Source organism: Rhipicephalus sanguineus, chromosome 8 (genome assembly GCF_013339695.2).
Source record: "Rhipicephalus sanguineus isolate Rsan-2018 chromosome 8, BIME_Rsan_1.4, whole genome shotgun sequence".
In the NCBI taxonomy this organism is placed as follows: Eukaryota; Metazoa; Arthropoda; class Arachnida; order Ixodida; family Ixodidae; genus Rhipicephalus; species Rhipicephalus sanguineus.
Window position 1 is genome coordinate 11165804 of NC_051183.1, and position 22719 is coordinate 11188522.

Genomic DNA, 22719 nt, shown 5'->3' on the forward strand with positions numbered 1-22719 from the left:
GCGCTCCGCCGAAGTGGATAATCCACAAGTTGGATACATTGAGAATCGCGCCCCTGGGCTAGTTGGTACTGACTGAATGATTCCATATTGCTAGCGAACACGCACAAGGACTACAGAGCAGGACAACCGTGTCTTTTCTCTGTAGTCCTTGCGCATGTTCGCTAGTAATATGGAAGCAGCAGGGTAGATTCACGCAAGGTTGGACGGGATACGTAGTCGAAGATTAGGATTGAATTAGGTTATGCGTGTATGGGATGGTAAACGGGAGAGAATTCCCCAGGTCTAGCGTTAGATGACAGACAAGCGTTATATGACTGTCTAAAAAATAAAACGCAAGAAACTGCTTGACTGGGATCTCAACACAGGCTCTGATAACACCGCGAACCGAGGATAATCTTGCAGCATCGCTTGTATCGGACGCGGAGCCGGGTCATTCTCTGAGTTTTCTTTCTTTTTTTTTTTCCCGCGGCAATAAACCATCTGCAGCGACAGCCGAAACTGCTGGTTTGGCCTTGGAGATAAGCAAGGACAGATAATGCAAGACAGGCGCTTCCGTAGGGGCTGCGCACGCTCAGATGTGGCCTGCCTCAAACCACTTGTTATCTCGTAGATGTGGTGCCGGTGCAGTCCCGAGCGCGACGCTCCTGCGATCTATAGAGGAACGTGTTTACTATACTCCGCGACAACTTTTCTTGGCACCACTGTGGAAGCTACAGAGCTAACGTGCCTGCATGCGCGCGCGCCAGGAAATAGTACCTATATTTATTTTCTAATTCGAAAAGTTACCTAGCTCGAATAAATAAAGATTTCTTCATTATAAAAAGAGAACGAGTATGGGAAGCCATTCGTGGAAAAATGTTATTGTAAACTTCAAGTTTGTTTCTGTCTTTATTTTTTGGACATCACCGCGTTTTTCTCACGCCTGCACCACATTTTCCTCACGCCTGCTCTCTCAGAGTCTCAGTAAACATGGCGTCCGCGATGCCCCCTGAACCGTTGGCCTGAACCGTGTGCGGCCGCCATCTCGCCGTTTCGTTCTCCGAAGAAGCTGTACTCTGAATGTGACAGAAAGTGGCTATCAAAGCAGACCACGTAAGTTATCTGCAATGTCATCGCTAGAGTGAGGCGCCGTCAGCGTGACTTGTCTGCAAATGCAGTGTGCACGGGAGTGAGTGAGCGAACAGTTAAGCGTATCAAGGCTGAAGCTCTACGGGCCCCACTTGCCTCCCCGAAGCGCAAGATATTGAATTTCTCGGGCCAAACTGAGAAGCGCATCACCGGCAAGACGCGGCTGCTGCGCTATTACACGTTTGCGTTGGCAGCATTGCGGCGCAAAGTGCACAGCTACTTCATGCGCAATGAAATACCTACGGCCGAGAAACTATACGCTCTGTGAAGGTGTGTGACCAGCGAAACTTGATAAAATAGTCTGCGTCAGTCTCTTTTTAATTAAGCGTGAGCTCTCTTTAAATCTCAACCCAATTCAGCGGCACCATGGTACTTGCATTCCGTATTTATTCGAATACAATGCGAGCTTTTTCTCCAAATTTTTGCTACTAAAGTCGCCCCTCGCGTTACAATCGTGATCGCGTTAGAATCTAGCAAACGCCATATTCAGGTTGCGGTGTGCGCTTGGTGGTGTTCATCATATTCCCATATGTCTTATTTTGTTGTCTTCGGGCTTCACCCGCAAAGACTGTTTGGAATGCTCCGCGCAGACCGCGATGCGATGTTCCAGAAGCGCCAGGATTGTTTTAGATCTTTCTGTTAAGATTGCGCGCGGTACGCGAATAGTCAGAGATTACGTGGCCACCAGCGATAACACTGGAACATTCGATAGAACATGTATAAAAGTCGACACGCTTTACGACTTGTCAGAATTATTGACGGACGACGCTCTGACTGACTCGTTTCCCGCCCACAAGTTTGGCCAAATAAAGAGTTTCATCTTCGACACACCCACTGCTGCCTTCGTCAACGTAACAACCCTGTGACAATATACGGTAGAGTAGGTAGATGCATCTACGCACACTGATGTTCCCATTCTGCATGTAGACGTGGTGTTAAACGCTCTAGCGATGCTAACAAGCGAAACCGAAACTGGAACTGAAATCGGCTACAAGATGCCGAACTACTTGCGTAGTAACACCATGGAGGAAGGAAAAACTAAGGAGAGGCCCTATCGTATCCCAATGCATTGCGAAAAGTGTGGCGGAAGTGACGTCAAATTTATGGGGCAAACAAGCCGATATGGGGCAAACAAAACAGCAGACGCCCCGCGGCGTGCTCTCTGCGGTGGTTCGCTTCTGTTCGAATTTGTAGTCCCGGCGTAAACTTAGCGCGTATTGTGCGGTTCGCACGCAGTAAAATGTTGCAAGCAGACGTTTACCAGGCTGTTCGTGCGCGGCAGGCCCGAGCGTTGCGTGATGAAGTTCTTCGAGGAGCGTTTTTGTGCAACAGTACAGAAAGTACCGGTACGTGCCGTAATAAAAAACATTCAGCCCCTGCCTCATCGTATTCGAACTCACCTAGCAGTGACTTACGCGTTCTGCTGGGCGTTAGGCCTTTTTTTTTTCCTTCCTTGCAGCCCGATTTCCAGATCTATTGCCCGATTAGCGGTTCTTTGCTCGTGTATATGGAGTGAGCGCAGTAGCTATTCGGCGCAACGCCAACCTATAGTTGACGTACCTTCACGTCGAAAAGAAGACACAGCTGTATTGTATACGCGATCGTGCACGTAAAGTTTGTAATTCCAGTGCGCACACAACACAAGCACGCAGCGAGCGCACACCGCACGATACATACATCACGTAGTCTGATAATAACAACAAAAGTTTATTGCCCTTTCGTTGAACGACACAGCCTCTAAAACGTACGCTGCCTTCAGCGCATGTTATGTGCGGCGCGTCAGACGCCAAAAACAAAACTTCACGTGAGTTCTGAGTTGACAGAATGAGTAGCAAGCAACAGAGCGCACATCCGAGAGCTTCGCACGCAAATACCGTGCCTTAGTGATCAGCAATGAAGCGAACGTATACGTACACATGAAAAGTGACACCCGGTACTGTCCGCAGTGCACGCGATTTGCACCGTGTATACGCAACAGCTGGGCATTGCGTAGCTTTCATAAAGAACGCACACAAAGAGCAGCATGCGTGAATCGACTACGCCGCTTGCACGGCGAAAAACAAACAAACAAAAAAATCAGGCTGCAAAGTTTCGCGATGCGCGCATGCGCTTGCAAACGTCGCAACGGAAATCGCGAAATGTTTCGCTGCGCCTTCGCTAGGAGGCGATGCGGGTGTTTGCGACGTGGGGGCTTCACGAATGTGACGTCAGGGCCTCTCCTTATTTTTCCTTCCTCCATGAGTAACACAAATGTGCGGATGCCCCGCCTCCGTAGCCTTCGCTCCAATGCCAAGGGGGCGATCGGAGATCTCTGTTCTGCGCCGTTCGTTCGCGTTCGTTCTGATGATCGCACGCGATTGGCTGAAGCCGGAAAACTCGCGCCATTCTAAAGGGCGTGGCCATTTCTTTTTTTTCCTTGATGTTTTCTTTTTTGGTGACGTCATGCCGCGTCATAACGAGCATGTCGTCTGCTAAAAGTGAACGGAGAGCGAGCCCGTTCGCTCGCGTTCTCTCGAGCGAACAACGGCGTCGCACTGCATGTATTTCGAGTGATGCGGCGGTTGCGGCTGCCGCAACAGCTGATTTTTGAGAAAATAGCGCTTGCAACGGTGCTTCCTTGCTACGTTGGCGTTTCTCGAAGCAGATGCAGAATGGTAGGAGGTGCGAAATGCGTTTGAAGAGATGAGAGAGTGTGAATTCCGGCGTCGCTTTCGTTTCTCGAAACGTACTGTACCTTGGTTGTGCGACGATCTCGGCCTCGTCATCGGGTGCCAACGAACCAGTGGGATTTAAACAGAGCGGAAGGCGTTGTGCGCGCTGAGATTTTTGCGATCGGATGCTTCCAGCGAGCTGTCGGCTGCGAGGAATTCAGCGGCCTGTCGCAGTCGTCCGTCCGGAACACGCCATTACTGTCGTTCGCGGGCAAAAACGGTGGGTGGCCTTTTCCGGAGACCACAGACGCGAAGAGCGAACAAAGGCGGCGTTCGCGCGGCTCGGGCATATTCCCGTTGTGGTCGGGTGCGTGGATGGTACGCTCATCGCAATCCCGAAGCCCCATGGCCTGAGCTACGCGGACACGACGCATTACATGTCGGGGAAGGGACTCTACGCATTCAACACCATGATCGTGAGTATTATTCATGCATTGTATGCGTAGCGAATTGTTTCATTTATATCGCTTAAACTTTCCGCTTTACTGAGGCTGTTGCAACTGAGTATAAGTGGGAGCGGTATTTTCGATCTATCCAGAACGGGAATTGGTTCGTTTCAGGGCACTTCGCTTAGGATAAGCGATGAAATCATGTGACGCGGAGTACACTTTGGTTCAGCGGCCTGCACAGTGCATAATATTACCGTTGCTCGTTCGCCATGTGTACCCGAAGCTTGATTCTCGATTTGTATTTGTTGAGATTAGCGCTCCCAGAATGTGCCGTAGTATGTCCTTATTGTTCATTGTCGTGATGTACGTTACATGGATCAATACGTGGATGGATGAATAAACTTTATTTCGGTCCCTCGGAACGCGCCCTAGCATGTACATTAAATACGCATTGTTTCATAACCCTTTTTTCAGTCGAAGTTTTTCGTGTTGTAGATATTTTGTGATACATTGCCTTAAACATACAGCAGTAATTTGGCTAAAAGGCTTTGGTGGCTGGAAGATGGGTTGTTCCAAGCAGTAAACATGCAGACTACCCTTTGACACTGCATCGTCCTCGTGTTAGAACTTATGGTACAAGTCCTACCCTGTCGATGATTTGTCCATAGCTATGTTTCAACAGTCAGTAACAGTGAAGACAGATGTAGTTACATTAACATAATACCCAACATTGTACCCAAGGTCATTTATGGGTACAATTTTGACTGAATTTAATTCTGCAGACATGTGATGCCGACCTCTGGATGTCAGTCCATGTTTCCTGGGGTCATGTCATGACTAGTGGGTATGGCGGGGCAGCCCTCTACGTCAGCACCTGGAAGCAAAACTTCGGCTTGCTTGGTAAGTGCTGTCAATGCTTGCTACATTCAAGACGTTATCACTACAGCTGTCATGCCGACCTCGTGCAGGAGACTCCAGCTATACATTAGAACCGTGGTTCTTGACACCAGTGCCCGGACGACCAGCTCGTGGCACCCCTGATAACCACTACAACAAGGCCCACACCGCCATGCGCAATGTTGTGGAGTGGTGCATCGCTGTAAGCTTGTGGACAGCTGCTCAAGCATCATTGCTGCTTGTGCAGCTCTGCACGACATTGCGTTGGCGGCACATGAGCCTGTTCTCGAAGGAAACGATGACGACACCGACGATGCTGACTGCTGCCAGCAGCAGCTGAGCTACCACCACCACCACAACGGGAGCCAGCAGCAGCGCAACCGTGTAGTGAACCTGTTTCGAGAACCACAGGGCCTGCATGCTTGAGCACCTGCGCAGAGTACGCCGCCGCCTGCAACGACCTCGGCGGCATTGTGTGGTGCGTGTTTGTCTTTGTTCATTGTGTTTGTCACTGTGTTTTTTTACTACACTTCAAATGTTTGCTACACACATCAACGAAACAGCGTTCTCCTATCAATGAATAACCCCCTTGAATAGGTTGGCAAAAAATGTGAAGCTCACCCTGACTCACTCGTGAAATATATTTTGCTCTTGGGGCTCACTCGAACTCAGACTCACCAAAATTTTCCTCAAGCGGATTCACTCGCACTCAGGCTCACTAAAATGTTTTCACCCGGACTCGAACTCACCAATGTATTACTCACTTGGACTCACAGCTCGATCTGAATCTGAGTGAGTCAACTCATGAGTGAGTTTGCCGACCTATGCCCCCTTGTCACACGACGCCATGCTGATGAAATGCTTCGACCAGGTTATAAAATATGGCGCGTCACACTAAGCACAAGTGAGAGCTCAACTGTGAATGGCACATGGTGCCATTCACAGCCAAAGTGGTAACCGGAAAAGGCTGTTTGAATCAGGACAGCAAGATGCGGTAGCTTTAGTGCAACAAGAATCGTGCTTGTAAATGAAGTGAACAACAAGGGTGGTGTCAGAATTGAAATTTTATTACAAGTATCACGAGCAATGCACATAAAAAGCAAAATAAATAAATATCCTTTAAATTTAATGCCAAGGAAAAGAATATAAAAGTAGCTTCCTTTTATAATATACATATGGAGTTATTACAAAGTGCCTGCTGCTCCTCTGCAACAACACACGAGTCTCGCAGCACGAAAGTCATTGTATTACATGAAAACAAGGCACAGTCGAACCGGTATTAATTGAACTCGCTAAAAAATGCAAGTTGTTGGTTGCTGATATGTCTTCCTCTATTATTGATTTCTGTTTGTACCCAATCCTGTTATCTAAACACTTCTAAGCAACAGAACACGTATTCGTCAACTATTTTTTGGTATTGCAATATTTCAAAATTGTTGTGCAACCTAGACCACTCACAAACGCTTTTCTTTTTTTCTAGGATGTGTAAAAATCGATAGAAAACGTACAGTGTGCCACAATATTCTACACGTATACACTATAAACATAAAGATACACTACAGTGCACTATGTGCATATACTACAAAATTGCTCAATGCATGACTTTGTATAATGAGATTTTAAAAAATGACATGGCAAAACATGATTTATAAATGAAACCACACTGTGCTATGCACATGTACTACAAAACTGCTGAATGCATCACCTCGCACGATGAGATTAAAAAGAAATGACATCGCAGGACACGATTTACCATTGAGCTACACTTTACTATGTACAATGAAACAGCACATCAGTGCTTCTGATATGCAGAAAAAGAAAATTAACTGAAAGAAAATTGCAGGGCACCATTGAAGCAAACCAGCGTATCATAGCTCGTGATGTGAACAAAAATAAATCTACATATATGTACAACTAGTCTTTACAAATCACTGTGCAGGTGCCTTCCGCTGCAATGAGGGCCCGGGCGAGGGTACCAACGCCTTGCAATTCGTGGACCGCGTCACCGAGAAGTTGAACCTGGCGCAGCTTTCCAATGATGCCTGGCCCTGCCGCCTGGTGTTTGCGGCTAGTAACTCCAGCGCCTCGGCCTGCCGGTTGCCCCCATCTCGCAGCTGCGGCATGAGCTGGAAACCAAGAAATGTGTTGCCATTATCATCTATAAATTTCCTGCTACCGACTCTTCGCTGGAAGCTTCTGTTCGTGAAGAGTTTCAGTGCGTGCAACAATTTCCTCTCTGTTGAAAATCCACTGACCCAACGGCATCCATGAATGGTGCTTGGTTCACCGCACAACCAACGCACTTCGTTTGGACAGACCAAAGCGGTGCTGGAATTCATTTTCGCTCATCTCATCAAACGCATCTCACGCCTCTAACCACCTCTGCATGAGAAGCAACCAAACAGCCCTTTTCAGGGCTACACAATAGTTTGCCCGGCTTTACACGATGACTGACACAATCTCCTTCCGAAACCCTAGCTGCTGCAGTATGCAAAACATACAGCAAGCAGGTGTAACACAGGTGCAAACATGTGCATTTGTGTATGATGGCTATGTGAAAAAGTTATATAACGAGCTTGCTTTTTGAACAGTATATTTAGCAATAGCACATTTTCAGTTTCACTTTTGAAGCAAGTGACAAAATAGGGAAACATTTCAAGATGTTGAACATTTTTGCAATGCTACCTTTTTGCTACATTTCACCATAACTGCAAGGCAGGACACCTGTTTATTCCATTTGACAGTTATGCATACAACTAGCTCCTGCAACCGTTTGCCAAATTTTTTTTGTGCAGCCTTTTGTCTTTATGCCCACAGATGTCATCTCTTCACAAACATATGCCTGCACGCATGAGCATCACCTGTGAGCATGTAACACCATCTACAGTTAATCAAAAACATCAGCGAAACTTACGAATTGGGGCACGGGAAAGATCCTGGGCCACATCCTCTTCAGCCACACCAGTAGCAGCTGGAGCAGGGCTCACCTGTTATAGTAAGAAGTTCCTTGATTGACACATTGAGTGCAATAAGAAGTATGGAGTGGAAGTGGACAATAGCAATGTTTTTTTAGAATGTTTCAACAGCGGCATGCTATGACACACAGACTTCGGAGAGAGGGGTGGAGGGAGGCAAGCCTACTGGCTACGCATCTCACTCGACTCGAGGGTCTGAGAAATGGGTTGGAACACGTAGGGTGCTCTAGTGAGCTTCGAAATATAGTTCGCGGCTGTTCTTTCGTCATCACCGCAAATGTGGCTGTTTCGCATTCTGTTCTGGGCGGCGCAACGTGTTAGCACCTCAGCTAACGCGGCGGCCGGGTGATCCACTCGATATTGTTTGAAAAAGTAAAACTAACAGCGCGTAATGGCTCGAAGCAAACGAGCCCACTTGTTCGCAGCATACAAGTAACAATGATATTCTAAGCCAGTGCTTACCGATTCAGACCACCCGAACTATGGGCCTCGCACACTCGTCCCTGTCAAGCACGACGCGGCCGCGGTAATCCGAAATCTGGCCGCCTCGGGTGCCGCTGCAAAGCACAAGCGGGACGTGTAAGATGACCGACCACAATACAATTGTGCTCGCACTCACCTCTGCTGCCCTCGGAGTTTGGCAAGACCCTGCTGCGAATAGTAGCGCTCATTCCTCCATCGGGCCTGCCACTGGGCCCTGGTGTTACGCGCAGGGACTTCTTCGTTCAAAAGCGCTACTAGCTCCTGCCATATGTCGTCCCGGTCCTCCCTCGTGAACGACGGCTCCAGCGGGCACGACAGCGTCGCGATCTGTGGGTGCTCTTTCACAAAAGCCAGCAGAAGCTCCTTTTGACGATCCGACACCCGAGAACAAACACAGACGTTGCGATCGGACGACATTTTGAAACTGCGTCAGCCGCTACTTTTCTCTTTTTTTTTTTTCGCGTGCGCGACACCATCTAGCGACGACGTCAAAAAAAACTAACATTATTAAATATCATCACTCAAAGCTGTTGCTTTTTGAAAGAGTGTTTGAGCTTGAGAAGCAAAAACAATAATTTTCTGTAAAGTAATTATATTTATTAAAAGGCGAGAAACGCTTCACGGTCCCTGTGCCGACGTCACAGGATGCGCGTCTACTTCCGGAAAGTCGTCGCTAGATGGTGTCGCGCACGCGAAAAAAAAAAGAGAAAAGTAGCGGCTGACGCAGTTTCAAAATGTCGTCCCATCGCAACGTCTGCGTTGGTTCTCGGGTGTCGGATCGTCAAAAGGAGCTTCTGCTGTCTTTTGTGAAAGATCGCGACGCTGTCGTGCCCGCTGGAGCCGTGGTTCACAAGGGAGGACCGGGACGACATGTGGCAGGAGCTAGTAGCGCTTTTGAACGAAGAATTCCCTGCGCGTAACACCAGAGCCCAGTGGCAGGCCCAATGGAGGAATGAGCGCTACTATTCGCAGCAGGGTCTTAACAAACTCCGAGGGCAGCAGAGGTGAGTGCGAGCACAATTGTATTGTGGTCGGTCATCTTACACGTCCCGCTTGTGCTTTACAGCGGCACCCGAGGCGGCCAGATTTCGGATTACCGCGGCCGTGTCGTGCTCGACAGAGACGAGTGTGCGAGGCCCAGAGTTCGGGTGGTCTGAATCGGTAAGCACTGGCTTAGAATATCATTGTTACTTGTATGCTGCGAACAAGTGGGCTCATTTGCTTCGAGCCATTACGCGCTGTTAGTTTTACTTTTTCAAACAATATCGAGTGGATCACCCGGCCGCCGCGTTAGCTGAGGTGCTAACACGTTGCACCGCCCAGAACAGAATGCGAAACAGCCACATTTGCGGTGATGACGAAAGAACAGCCGCGAACTATATTTCGAAGCTCATTAGAGCACCCTACGTGTTACAACCCATTTCTCAGACCCTCGAGTCGAGTGAGGTGCGTAGCCAGTCGGCTTGCCCCCCCCCCCCTCCACCCCTCTCTCCGAAGTCTGTGTGTCATAGCATGCCGCTGTTGAAACATTCTAAAAAAACGTTGCTATTGTCCACTTCCACTCCATACTTCTTATTGCACTCAGTGTGTCAATCAAGAAACTTCTTACTATAACAGGTGAGCCCTGCTCCAGCTGCTGCTGGTGTGGCTGAAGAGGATGTGGCCCAGGATCTTCCCCGTGCCCCAACTCGTAAGTTTCGCCGATGTTTTTGATTAACTGTAGATGGTGTTACATGCTCACAGGTGATGCTCATGCGTGCAGGTATATGTTTGTGAAGAGATGACATCTGTGGGCATAAAGACAAAAAGCTGCACGAAAAAAATTTGGCAAACGGTTGCAGGAGCTAGTTAGTTGTATGTATAACTGTCAGATGGAATAAACAGGTGTCCTGCCTTGCAGTTATGGTGAAATGTAGCAAAAAGGTAGCATTGCAAAAATGTTCAACATCTTGAAATGTTTCCCTATTTTGTCACTTGCTTCAAAAGTGAAACTGAAAATGTGCTATTGCTAAATATACTGTTCAAAAAGCAAGCTCGTTATATAACTTCTTCACATAGCCATCATACACAAATGCACATGTTTGCACCTGTGTTACACCTGCTTGCTGTATGTTTTGCATACTGCAGCAGCTAGGGTTTCGGAAGGAGATTGTGTCAGTCATCGCGTAAAGCCGGGCAAACGATTGTGTAGCCCTGAAAAGGGCTGTTTGGTTGCTTCTCATGCAGAGGTGGTTAGAGGTGTGAGATGCGTTTGATGAGATGAGTGAAAATGAATTCCGGCACCGCTTTGGTCTGTCCAAACGAAGTGCGTTGGTTGTGCGGTGAACCAAGCACCATTCATGGATGCCATTGGGTCAGTGGATTTTCAACACAGAGGAAATTGTTGCACACACTGGAACTCTTCACGAACAGAAGCTTCCATCGAAGAGTCGGTAGCAGGAAATTTATAGATGATAATGGCAACACATTTCTTGGTTTCCAGCTCATGCCGCAGCTGCGAGATGGGGGCAACCGGCAGGCCGAGGCGCTGGAGTTACTAGCCGCAAACACCAGGCGGCAGGGCCAGGCATCATTGGAAAGCTGCGCCAGGTTCAGCTTCTCGGTGACGTGGTCCACGAATTGCAAGGCGTTGGTACCCTCGCCCGGGCCCTCATTGCAGCGGAAGCCACCTGCACAGTGATTTGTAAAGACTAGTTGTACATACATGTAGATTTATTTTTGTTCACATCACGAGCTATGATACGCTTGCTTGCTTCAATGGTGCCCTGCAATTTTTTCTCAGTTAATTTTCTTTTTCTGCATATCAGAAGCACTGATGTGCTGTTTCATTGTACATGCATTCAGCAATTCAGCAGTCATGCATTCAGCAATTTTGTAGTATATGCACATAGTGCACTGTAGTGCATCTTTATGTTTATAGTGTATACATGTAGAATATTGTGGCACACTGTACGTTTTCTATCGATTTTTACGCATCCTAGAAAAAAAGAAATGCGTTTGTGAACGGTCTAGGTTGCACAACAATTTCTAAATATTGCAAGACCAAAAAATAGTTGACGAATACGTGTTCTGTTGCTTAGAAGTGTTTAGACAATAGGATTGGGTACAAACAGAAATCAATAATAGAGGAAGACATATCAGCAACCAACAACTTGCATTTTTTTAGCGAGTTCGATTAATACCGGTTCGACTGTGCCTTGTTTTCATGTAATACAATGACTTTCGTGCTGCGAGACGCGTGTGTTGCTGCAGAGGAGCAGCAGGCACTTTGTAGTAACTCCATTTGTATATTTTAAAAGGAAGCTACTTTTATATTCTTTTCCTTGGCATTAAATTTAAGGGATATTTATTTATTTTGCTTTTTATGTGCACTACTCGTGATACTTGTAATAAAATTTCAATTCTGACACCACCCATGTTGTTCACTTCATTTACAAGCACGATTCTTGTTGCACTAAAGCTACCGCATGTTGCTGTCCTGATTCAAACAGCTTTTTCAGGTTACCACTTTGGCTGTGAATGGCACCATGTGCCATTCACAGTTGAGCTCTCACGTGTGCTTAGTGTGAAGCGCCATATTTTACAACCTGGTCGAAGTATTTCATCAGCATGGCGTTGTGTGACAAGGGGGCATAGATCGGCAAACTCATGAGCCGACTCACTCAGATTCAGATCGAGCTGTGAGTCCGGGTGAGTAATACATTGGTGAGTTCGATTCCGGGTGAAACCATTTTAGTGAGCCTGAGTCCGAGTGAATCCGCTTGAGGAAAATTTTGGTGAGTCTGAGTGAGCCCCAAGAGCAAAATATATTTCACGAGTGAGTCAGGGTGAGCTTCACATTTTTTGCCAACCTATTCAAGGGGGTTATTCATTGATAGGAGAATGCTGTTTCGTTGATATGTGCAGCAAACATTTGAAGTGTAGTAAAAAAAAAACAGCCTTTTGTTTATGCCAGTGACAAACACGCACCACACAATGCTGCCGAGGTCGTTGCAGGCGGCGGCGTACTCTGCGCAGATGCTCAAGCATGCAGGCCCGGTGGTTCTCGAAACAGGTTCACTACACAGTTGCGCTGCTGCTGGCTCCCGTTGTGGTGGTGGTAGCTCAGCTGCTGCTGGCAGCAGCTCAGCATCGTCTGTCGTCATCGTCCCCTTCGAGAACAGGCTTATGTGCCGACAACGCAATGTCGTGCAGAGCTGCACAAGCAGCAATGATGCTTGTGCAGCTCTGCACAAGCTTACAGCGTTGCACCACTCCACAACATTGCGCATGGCGGTGTGGGCCTTGTTGTAGTGGTTATCAGGGGTACCACGAGCTGGGCGTCCGGGCACTGGTGTCAGGAGTCACGGTTCTAATGTATAGCTGGAGTCTCCTGCACGAGGGCGGCATGACAGCTGTAGTGATAACGTCTTGAATGTGGCAAGCATTGACAGCACTTACCAAGCAAGCCGAAGTTTTGCTTCCAGGTGGTGACGGAGAGGGCTCCCCTGCCATACCCACGAGTCATGACATGACCCCAGGAAACATGGACTGACATCCAGAGGTCGGCATCACATGTCTGCAGAATTCAATTCAGTCAAAATTGTACCCATAAATGACCTTGGGTACAATGTTGCGTATTATGTTAATGTAACTACATCTGTCTGCACTGTTACTGACTGCTGAAACATAGTTATGAACAAATCATCGACAGGGTAGGACTTGTACCATAAGTTCTAACACGACGACAATGCAGTGTCAAAGGGTAGTCTGCATGTTTACTGCTTGGAACAACCCATCTTACAGCCACCAAAGCCTTTTAACCAAATTACTGCTGTACGTTTAAGGCAATGTATCACAAAATATCTACAACACGAAAAACTTCGACTGAAAAAAGGGTTATGAAACAATGCGTATTTAATGTATGTACATGCTCGGGCGCGTTCCGAGGGACCGAAGTAAAGTTTATTCATCCATCTATGTAATGATCCATGTAACGTCCATCACGACAATGAACAATACGGGCATACTACGGCACATTCTGGGAGCGCTAATCTCAACAAATACAAATCGAGAATCAAGCTTCGGGTACACATGGCGAACGAGCAACGGTAATATTATGCACTGTGCAGGCCGCTGAACCAAAGTGTACTCCGCGTCACATGATTTCATCGCTTATCCTAAGCGAAGTGCCCTGAAACGATCCAATTCCCGTTCTGGATAGATCGAATATACCGCTCCCACTATACTCAGTTGCAACAGCCTCAGTAAAGCGGAAAGTTTAAGCGATATAAATGAAACAATTCGCTACGCATACAATGCATGGATAATACTCACGATCATGGTGTTGAATGCGTAGAGTCCCTTCCCCGAGATGTAATGCGTCGTGTCCGCGGAGCTCAGGCCATGGGGCTTCGGGATTGCGATGAGCGTACCATCCACGCACCCGACCACAACGGGAATCCGCCCGAGCCGAGCGAACGCCGCCTTTGTTCGCTCCTTCGCGTCCGTGGTCTCGGGAAAGGCCACCCACCGTTTCTGCCCGCCAACGACAGTAATGGCGTGTGCCACCTCGTGGATGGTTTCGCTGACGGACGACTGCGACAGGCCGATGAATTCCTCGCTGCCAACAGCTCGCTGGAAGCATCCGCTGGCAAAAAATCTCAGCGCAGACAACACCTTCCGCTCTGTTGAAATCCCACTGGCTCGTTGGCACCCGATGACGGGGTCGAGTTCGTCGCACAACCAACGTGCCGTACGTTTCGAGAAACGAAAGCGACGCCGGAATTCACACTCGCTCATCTGTTCAAACGCATTTCGCACCTCCTACCATTCTGCATCTGCTTCGAGAAACGCCAACGTAGCAAGGAAGCACCGTTGCAAGCGCCATTTTCTCAAAATCAGCTGTTGCGGCAGCCGCAACCGCCGCATCACTCGAAATACATGCCGTGCGACGCCATTGTTCGCTCGAGTGAACGCGAGCGAACGGGCTCGCTCTCCGTTCACTTTTAGCAGACGACATGCTCGTTATGACGCGGCATGACGTCACCAAAAAAGAAAACATCAAGAAAAAAAAAGAAATGGCCACGCCCCTTAGAGTGGCGTGAGTTGTCAGGCTTCAGCCAATCGCGTGCGACCATCAGAACGAACGCGAACGAACGGCGCAGAACAGAGATCTCCGATCGCCCCCCAAGATACGTAAAATGGCCGTTTACATTTCTTGAAAACACGGACGTAACGTCCGTATTTCATCGCGATAACGAAGAAACGGGCGAGCAGGGCGCTGCCTACCGGACTTTTTCACACGTGGCGCTCCACGGCGGTGACATACATGACGTATGTCCTGCAGTTGCAAATAGCTTCAAGTGCGCTGTTGGAAATCGTGATGCTTGTACCGTGCGTGCCGCGCTTTGACATTTTAGGTTTTGTCACTGATGCGTTGCATTTCCGTGAATCGTTGACAGCACTGGGTTGCCTCGTTCTCTTCGCCTGTGTCCCTGCTTACACGCCTAGCTTCTTTCATGATGAACACTTACCAACTGGCCCAACTTTCGGTCATTTTCGGCATGGGACCTTCTACGCATTTTTAAGCCGTAGTCAGGTGAGCGTTGCTTTCATTTTGAGCCAAGTTTCGATGAAGTGATGTCACGCAACGTCCTGGTGATGACAGGTTTAGTTGCCCTTAGCACGAAACGCACCCATGCGCTCACGCAAACCGGAGAGACCGCAGTTCGAGCTAACCCTTCCGTAATTCAGGGAACTTGCCCTTTGTGCGTACCCACCGTGGCAGTCTAGTGGCTATGGTGCTTGACTGCTGACCAGAAGGTCGCGGGATCGAATTCCGGCGGCGGCGGTCGCATTTCGATGAAGGCGTAATGCCGGAGGCCTGCGTGCTTAGATTTGAGTACACGTTGAAGAACCCCGTCACGCCGTGTTGTCCGCTTTCTCTATTTTTTTTTCTTGCACCTTTAATTTCCAGGAGCCCAGCACTGCGGCGCCTCTCATAATCGTGGTTTTGAGGCGTAAAACCCCAACATTTAGTATTGTTGCTCTTTGTGCGCGTGCGTGTTCGTATGTTCACCTTTGCGTGTGCGCGAGGATGTGTGTGTTTGGGCAAGTGTTTGCGCTTCCGTTGTTGTACTATATACGAGTATGGCTCGGCCTTTGTGGGCACATTGATGCGTGCCGTTAAATAGGCGCACTTATCCTTGCACAGTGCGTCCCTGGTGCTGTTAGCGAATTTTTCTGCATGAGACGGAAAGCTGAGAACGTCCGTGATATAGATAAGTAAGAGACGGTTAGAGTATTAGTGGCAGAGAAGCAGAAAGAAAGGCAAAAAATAAATACTGGGGAAAATAAGGTCATCATGCCGTAAGGGGCAGAACGCTGGGCTGTGAATTTGTTTTTTCTCCATGGTAAGATCGAATTAATCGAAGTAGACAAAGCATTAATCCAACCTAAAAAAAAGAATATTTGTTTTTCATTTTGTCGAGCCTGGTGGCCCGCTACTCACCGCCCCGCTATAAAGGGGACGCTCATAGCATCCCTCAGTCAGGATGCTCGTGCGCTCTACACAGAGGTGAACGGGGCTGTACGCATGGACGTGCTAAATGTCTCATACTGTAGTATTTCGGCGACCTACGTAGTTATCTATTATGTCGACGTCATGCAGAAAAGAAATGCCGTAAATCCCGAGTTCTGACGACTTTTGGCCCCTTCATCGTTGAATTTCCAACAGCGCAACAGAGTTGGAATACGGACAGTTGCGTTGTTAGTTACTCCACGATGAACATCCACCAATTATCCCAACTGGCGATTCTGATTGCCCCCTTCAGTATATAACAGCAGTCCTGCGCAACTTTGTGTTTAGGTGCAGTTGAAGTGAACCATAATTCACTACAGACAAGTTGTAACTTGCACTTCTCGGTACAGTATTCAGGGGAACATAACTAGAACATGTGCTATTTATGTTTAATAAATGCGAGACGTGTGGCAGTCTTCCCGAATGACGCGTGTGCATCTGTATTACTCGTTACACATGTTTCTCACGCTTGCATGGCTTACGTGCCCCGAATCTGTGTTATCTCGCACTTTTTCAGCGCGCGTTGTCCCAGCTAACGTAACGAATGAAAACTGTTAAAGGAATTGGTGTAGTTGTATATGGCTACGGGACAAACTTTGCAAGCTCATAAATGTCTGAAAATGACAAAATGTTAGTACGTAATTGCTTTTCACTTACTGCGAGCTGCAAGTCAAATATTCGCGCAGCTTGCACTAAGTCGTGTAAGGCCGTGTAACAGCAGATGCTGGGCACCTAGCTGGTGCTGGCTTGGCTGGGCTTGTGTTCTCTCACCTCTCTTTCGCGCCTCTTGCTATAGGCACCTTCTTTTTCTGTTTTTCCCTCATCCCCCCTCCCCTATAGGCACTGCGCCGTGCTCCCTATTGGGCTGCAGAAATTAGGTGCCTTTTTCCTTTCCTCTGAACCACTTAAGAAAGTTTGCTTGTACACGTCGCGCCGCCTAGCAGCGGTGATTAGAACCCACGGGGCGGCCCTTCGCGCCATTCCACCGTTGTGCGCATTGCGAACAGGCGCAATGGATTTACCGCAGCCCGTTGACAACTCCGTCGTCAGAGGTGGAAAAAAAAGAACAAACGCAGATACTGCTGCGTTAAAGATTGCCACAATAAAGAAGGGGATGTCGGCGTCATGATGTATCGCTTCCCATCGAGACCGTGGGAAGCAACTCGGCGGCAGAAGTGGATCGCAGCTGTTCGGCGCGTCAAGTAAGTGTCGCCCTTGCGAATTTTCGTTAAACGACATCAGAGCAAAAACAATAACGGGAAGCATTCGTGCAACGCACGGCAACGTTACAACTGCTCACAAGCGTGTGTTAAAACACGCACAGTGGTTGTCACTCGTGAAACCTAACGTCGTAAAAGCTTGGACGCACGGCGCATTTTTCCACGCATTAATTTGTCAACGTGCCTTGCCGCTCCTTTGTGCACCAGGACGATGACTAGACTGCTGGAACGGGCTCATTAATGCCGATGCTTTCTTGCGCTTAGTACGACAGAAATAAGGCTGGAGTGCACCGCGTAACACGTGGAGTATTCGGAAATTACCGCTTCTCTCGCGCACACGTTTTTTGTTTTCTTGTTCATGTCAGCTGATTGCTTCAGCACTCGTCGCGTATTCGGATATTTGCGTTTCGCTCGCGCACACTTGCACACGTTTTGTTTTCGCGTTATTGAGTGTCAGCTGATTGCTCTCAATTCAATGTTTCAGTGCCGATGACCTGTCATCTTGGCAACCGAACGAGAATACCAGGATATGCTCTCGCAGTGGCACTTTGTCGTCGTGCTGGGGCTTCCTCGATGGCTTTCCCCACGTCTGCGGGCAGCTCGTACACGAAGAGTCCTCGTGTACGTGCCGTAACGGCACGTACAATTGCCGCTGAGAATTTCTCGGGGCGTGATCGACAACTTTGCATGAAAAAAAAAAGAAACGACGCAAAAAGAGAAAAAGTGAGAGATGATCATTCGGCATGACACATGCTGGAACAACAACACTCGTATGCATCGCGAGCGGCTGTCAACATGAGCGTGGCAATGCCTGTCTTACGCGAGGTGCAAGTTCACTTATAAGTAGAACAGTAGATATAAAGGGACGGACGGAGACACACGTCACTGGTTATACGTAGACAAATAACCCCAAAGAGATTCAACGAAGGCACGTGTCGCTGCTTTATTCTGTTCTCGCTTATCTTTCCCAACCCAGCAAATATTAGGTAAGCTCTTAGTAATAAAACAAGTGACAGCTGACCGAGAAACGTATACGGTCCGGTCGTATTTGTGCGCTTAAGTGGGATAAGATAATTATTTTTCAACTTAATTGTAGTTCAACGTCATAAGCATGCTTGCTTTGCTGTGACAAGCACTTCGCTGCGATGTCGGTGTTCACTTCTTTAACACCATACACATGGTCGTTGTCGTACAGTGCGCGTCCCTTTTCAAGCGTCGGTGGTCGAAAATGGGCATCGATGTTTTCAATCGCCTTAAAACCGCAATACAAAACCAGCGACATGCTTCGAACAGCACGACAAACACACGCCATGCACGGTAGAAATGGCTCGTTGGCCGCCTCGACGCTACGCGGAAACGACACCGTGGCGCTGATGGCTGGGCCGATCGCAGCGCCACCTGACCATTGTCGGTTGCCTATACCGCACTACATGCTTGGCTATGCTTGCTGTCTTTTTATTTTTGTCTCTGTTCATTTCTATTTCTTTCTTCCCTTTCTCTCTCCATCTCTTTCTCGCCTCCTCTTTCTTTCTAACTGCTTCTATCTCTCTCTTTCTGTCTTTTTCTCTATTTCTCGCTTCTTCATTTCCATCTCCCCCTCTGTCTCTATTTATTTCGTTCTTTCTATTAATTTATATGCTAGGCTTTACTCTCTCACCGCCTCCTTTCTGTCCTCCTCACCCCCTTGCTGTGCTATACTATACAAGGCATACATGCTATACTCTGCTAGCGTTCCTGGATAGCTGAGTAATTACGACGCTCGGCTTCGGATCGCGGATACGCAGTTTCGAATCTCGCCTCACCAAGAATTCTTTTTTTCGCCAAGAGATTCTCTCTATCTCTACTCTTTATCTCGCCCATCAGAGTGATTGCATCGTGCGCCGATTGCGCGCAGAAGGGGAAGGAGAGGACGAATATGAAGAAGATGACGAAGAAAGCGTGTGCCTGTTCATGATGATCATGATTTTCTATCTACGACGCACGTAAAACCACGAGCATAACAGCTCTGCTGTAATATACCTGTAGATCGCTACAGAATTGAAAGGTTTAGGACGAGGCGTTTAACGCCTGTCCTCGTTAGTCCCTTCTTTTTGTGTGTGTGTGTGTACCTGCCGCGCTGTTTACGCAATCGGGGAATACCAACTCGCCCGGTCATGCACCTCGCAATAATAGCTTTCCCACCGGAGCTCGTGACCGATCATGTTGAAGTAATAAAAAGCTGATTAAAAATATATTTTTATTTCGCTAGGCCAATGACCCACGAACCGCCAGTCTCACAATAATGATCTGTGTACGTTTCATATTGGCATGTTCGTATAGCTCTCAACGGCTACGTCAATTATACAGGCGTCCGAGAAAGCATTTGTGCCTTCACTATTGCTGTTGGCACTGTCATTCTGTTCGATCACAGTGGCGCATGCGCTGGCCGCGTGTAGAGGATTACAAGGCCTCCAAGATGAGAAGTGCGCTTGGCTCCAAATGCGACGAGGCCTGCCAAGTGTATGCAGGCCGTTCACTTCCGCTCAATAGGTAGTGTTGAAACCCGCGTCCCAGCGGCGGTTTCCTCTATGCAACAGTCACAAATCTCAGGGGCGATGCTTTTGTATACCGCAAGAGCCGGATTTAATTGTAGGATGCGGAAACAAAGCGTTAAGCAACAACCATAACGTTCTGCTCTTGAACCAGACGATGGAAAGAAAACGCTGGCAGTAAACCGCAATACAGCAAAGCAACATTTTGCAAAATTGATTTGATAGCTGAATAATTGCGGAATGAACTACAGGCTGAGTGTAATACGCTGCGCTGTTCAATTAGGAAAAAGTTAAGGAAAAAAACAAGAATACAAGGCCAATTGCAGAGACATACAGTAGATAATAGAAACTACGGAGCCGCATCATCGCTTACGTTCATTAAACTGGAGATTCAATAATCACCTACATTCAGCTAAGGGTGGAAGGCTGATCTCACGAGAAGTGGTCAAGATAAGAAATTCGCTGTAGTCTTAGAAGGAAACTTACCTTCGTGAGGGCGTCAACTAGATAATTTTTAGATAATTGATTAACTGGCAAGTTATTACATAATTTATCGACTAAGCCGTTAATCTCTGTTGCTTTTCTACAGCTAAGCTATATATATATATATATATATATATGGCTAGGCAAAATCAAGATTCGTCAGTCCTACGAACTGTTGTGCCAGAGCACCTGACCGAACGGGGAAACGAATAAACACGTGCACTTCGTTGGAAGTTCACGGCATCGCGGTCAGCGTCTGCCCTGCGTCCAAGAAAAGGGCCAGCACCTTCCACCTGGAAGCAGGGATCAACCCCTGCATGCTTTGTCTGCAATCCCGGAAAACGGCGTCTTCGCCCAGCCGGTCCCGTCAACCGACGCCAGGCGTTTTTCCAAGCTACTCAGCTACGGAAAGCAGCATTCCTGAGGACGATGGAAAGGCTGATCAACACCTGCGGCCGGCGGATGGTCAGGAGACTAGAAGAACGTCAACACCTGGGACCAAAGAGCCACCCTGTCAACAATGGATTGGTCCCCTATTTAAGACCGGGCTGGTCCGTTGTTGAAGAGACGCCCCAGCCGACTTGGTCGTGCTGGCAGGCTCTGTCCTGCTATAAACTGCGATAACCTGCTATAACCTGCTATTACCTGCTATTACCTGCTATACCTGCTATAAACGTTGTTACGTTTTTCTAAACGTTTTGGCCTCCTTGCTCTCTCCTCAGCGATAAGTCCGATCTTCGGCTACATCGGCACGCCAGCCTCCCGGCTTTCATCGTCACGAAAACACCACTTCATAACAGAACACAAGAACTCCTAGCGCCTATGTGCCACAGAAATTGGGAGAGCCCCACTACTCACCACTGGTCCACTAAAAATGAAGAACGGAGCACACAGGCGGCGAACACCAATGAACATTACTGGACAGGCGTAGCCATTAATTGAGAAAGACTTTAAAGAACCGTCGGGATTGGCCTTGTGATAAACACTGGGGCAGCATGTTTCAGCTTCGCTGGTTAACCATCCGTACGGGGGGCTTGGACTTTGATTGTTAAATAAAGTTTTATGGACCACAGGCACCGGTGTTCTTGTATGTGTTTCCATGTTTGTCGATCTTCATCCTAATTCGCCGCTTCAGTTCACATTCAGCGTGAATCGACTGGCCTACAGAAAGTTGTTGCTATATGAATGCACACCTTGGAAAAAAGTACCTCTGTATTAAGATTATTAAGGCGAAAGCCTTAGATGCCTGATCAAGCGCAAAAATTGACCTGTGGGGTCGACGGCGTGAACACGAGTGATGCAAAACGTCATCATGTCATAACGTGATGACGACGATGCCTCACATGACATCGTCGCTTGGTCAAAGCTGGGCCGATCACGGAGGCAGTGCAAAACCAGGTCAGGTGCAGAAAGCTTGCAATGCCTCCGATCCTGGAGGCAGTGCCAACCCACGTTCGTAGAGAGACGGGGAAGAATCAGCACACCAACTGACAAGAAAAACGCCAGGCCTGCGCTGAAACCGCAGCGCAGTCACAGCGAAAGTTGGAAGAGTGGCGTTTCTAGAGCCCATTGTAAGCTCTCTTGGGGCTACAATACAAGTAAAATAGAAACGTACCCACTACGCCATAAATCACAATTTTTATGAAGTTGGGAAGCACCTACTAAGCCATTATTCGTCATTCTGCGGAGAAGCGAGGCACCAGCTACACGTCTGTAAGGCATTATGTGCACTTTGTTGACGCGACGACTGATGACAATGAAGAATTATGGCTCAGTCCTTTGTAATGGGTTGGAAGCTTTAAACGGCCCACCAGTTATGTAATTTGCATTGGGTGACGCCCAGTCGCTATTTCCCTCTCCCGTCATGCTGTATAACATACGTTGACGTGGGAGAGAGACGGGGGGGGGGGGCGGAGAACTTTACTGAGACCCCGAGGAAATGGATCATGCGCGTATGGGCTTCCTTGGCAACCAATACAAGTGCACTTGCGAGGAACCCGCTACGCTATAAATCATTGTAATTTTACTGAGACCCCGAGGAAATGGATCATGCGCTTATGGGTTTCCTTGGCAACCAATCAAGTGCACTTGCGAGGAACCCACTACGCTCTAAATCATCGTAATTTTACTGAGACCCCGAGGAAATGGATCATGCGCTGATGGGCTTCCTTGGCAACCAATACAAGTGCACTTGTGAGGAACCCACTACGCTATAAATCATTGTAATTTTTGAGAAGTAGGGCAGCAGGCACTGTGCCAATTTTCGTCATTCTACGGAGAGCCGTGGTACCTGCTAAACGCATGTAAGGCATTATGGGCACTTTGTTGATGCTGTCCCTGA

The 22719-nt window shown here is 48.1% G+C and overlaps 1 protein-coding gene and 2 long non-coding RNA genes across 3 annotated transcripts in view; 2 read left to right on the top strand and 1 right to left on the bottom strand.

Moving 5' to 3' along the window:
* Positions 1-6171: 6171 nt before the first annotated feature.
* LOC125759605 (uncharacterized) lies at positions 6172-8117 on the bottom strand. Its single transcript, XR_007417233.1, has 2 exons — positions 8040-8117; positions 6172-7251 (listed from the first exon to the last, which is right to left on the bottom strand). It is a non-coding gene; the product is annotated as an uncharacterized LOC125759605 (long non-coding RNA).
* A 1319-nt stretch (positions 8118-9436) lies between these two features.
* On the top strand, positions 9437-11171 carry LOC125759606 (uncharacterized). Its single transcript, XR_007417234.1, has 3 exons — positions 9437-9744; positions 10201-10273; positions 11066-11171. It is a non-coding gene; the product is annotated as an uncharacterized LOC125759606 (long non-coding RNA).
* Positions 11172-15006: 3835 nt separating this feature from the next.
* LOC119401368 (uncharacterized) overlaps positions 15007-22719 on the top strand; it is an 82813-nt gene continuing 75100 nt past the window's right edge. The window contains exon 1 of the mRNA XM_037668101.2: positions 15007-15163. The gene's annotated coding sequence lies outside the window, so the exon portion shown is untranslated. The remainder of the gene's footprint in view (positions 15164-22719) is intronic.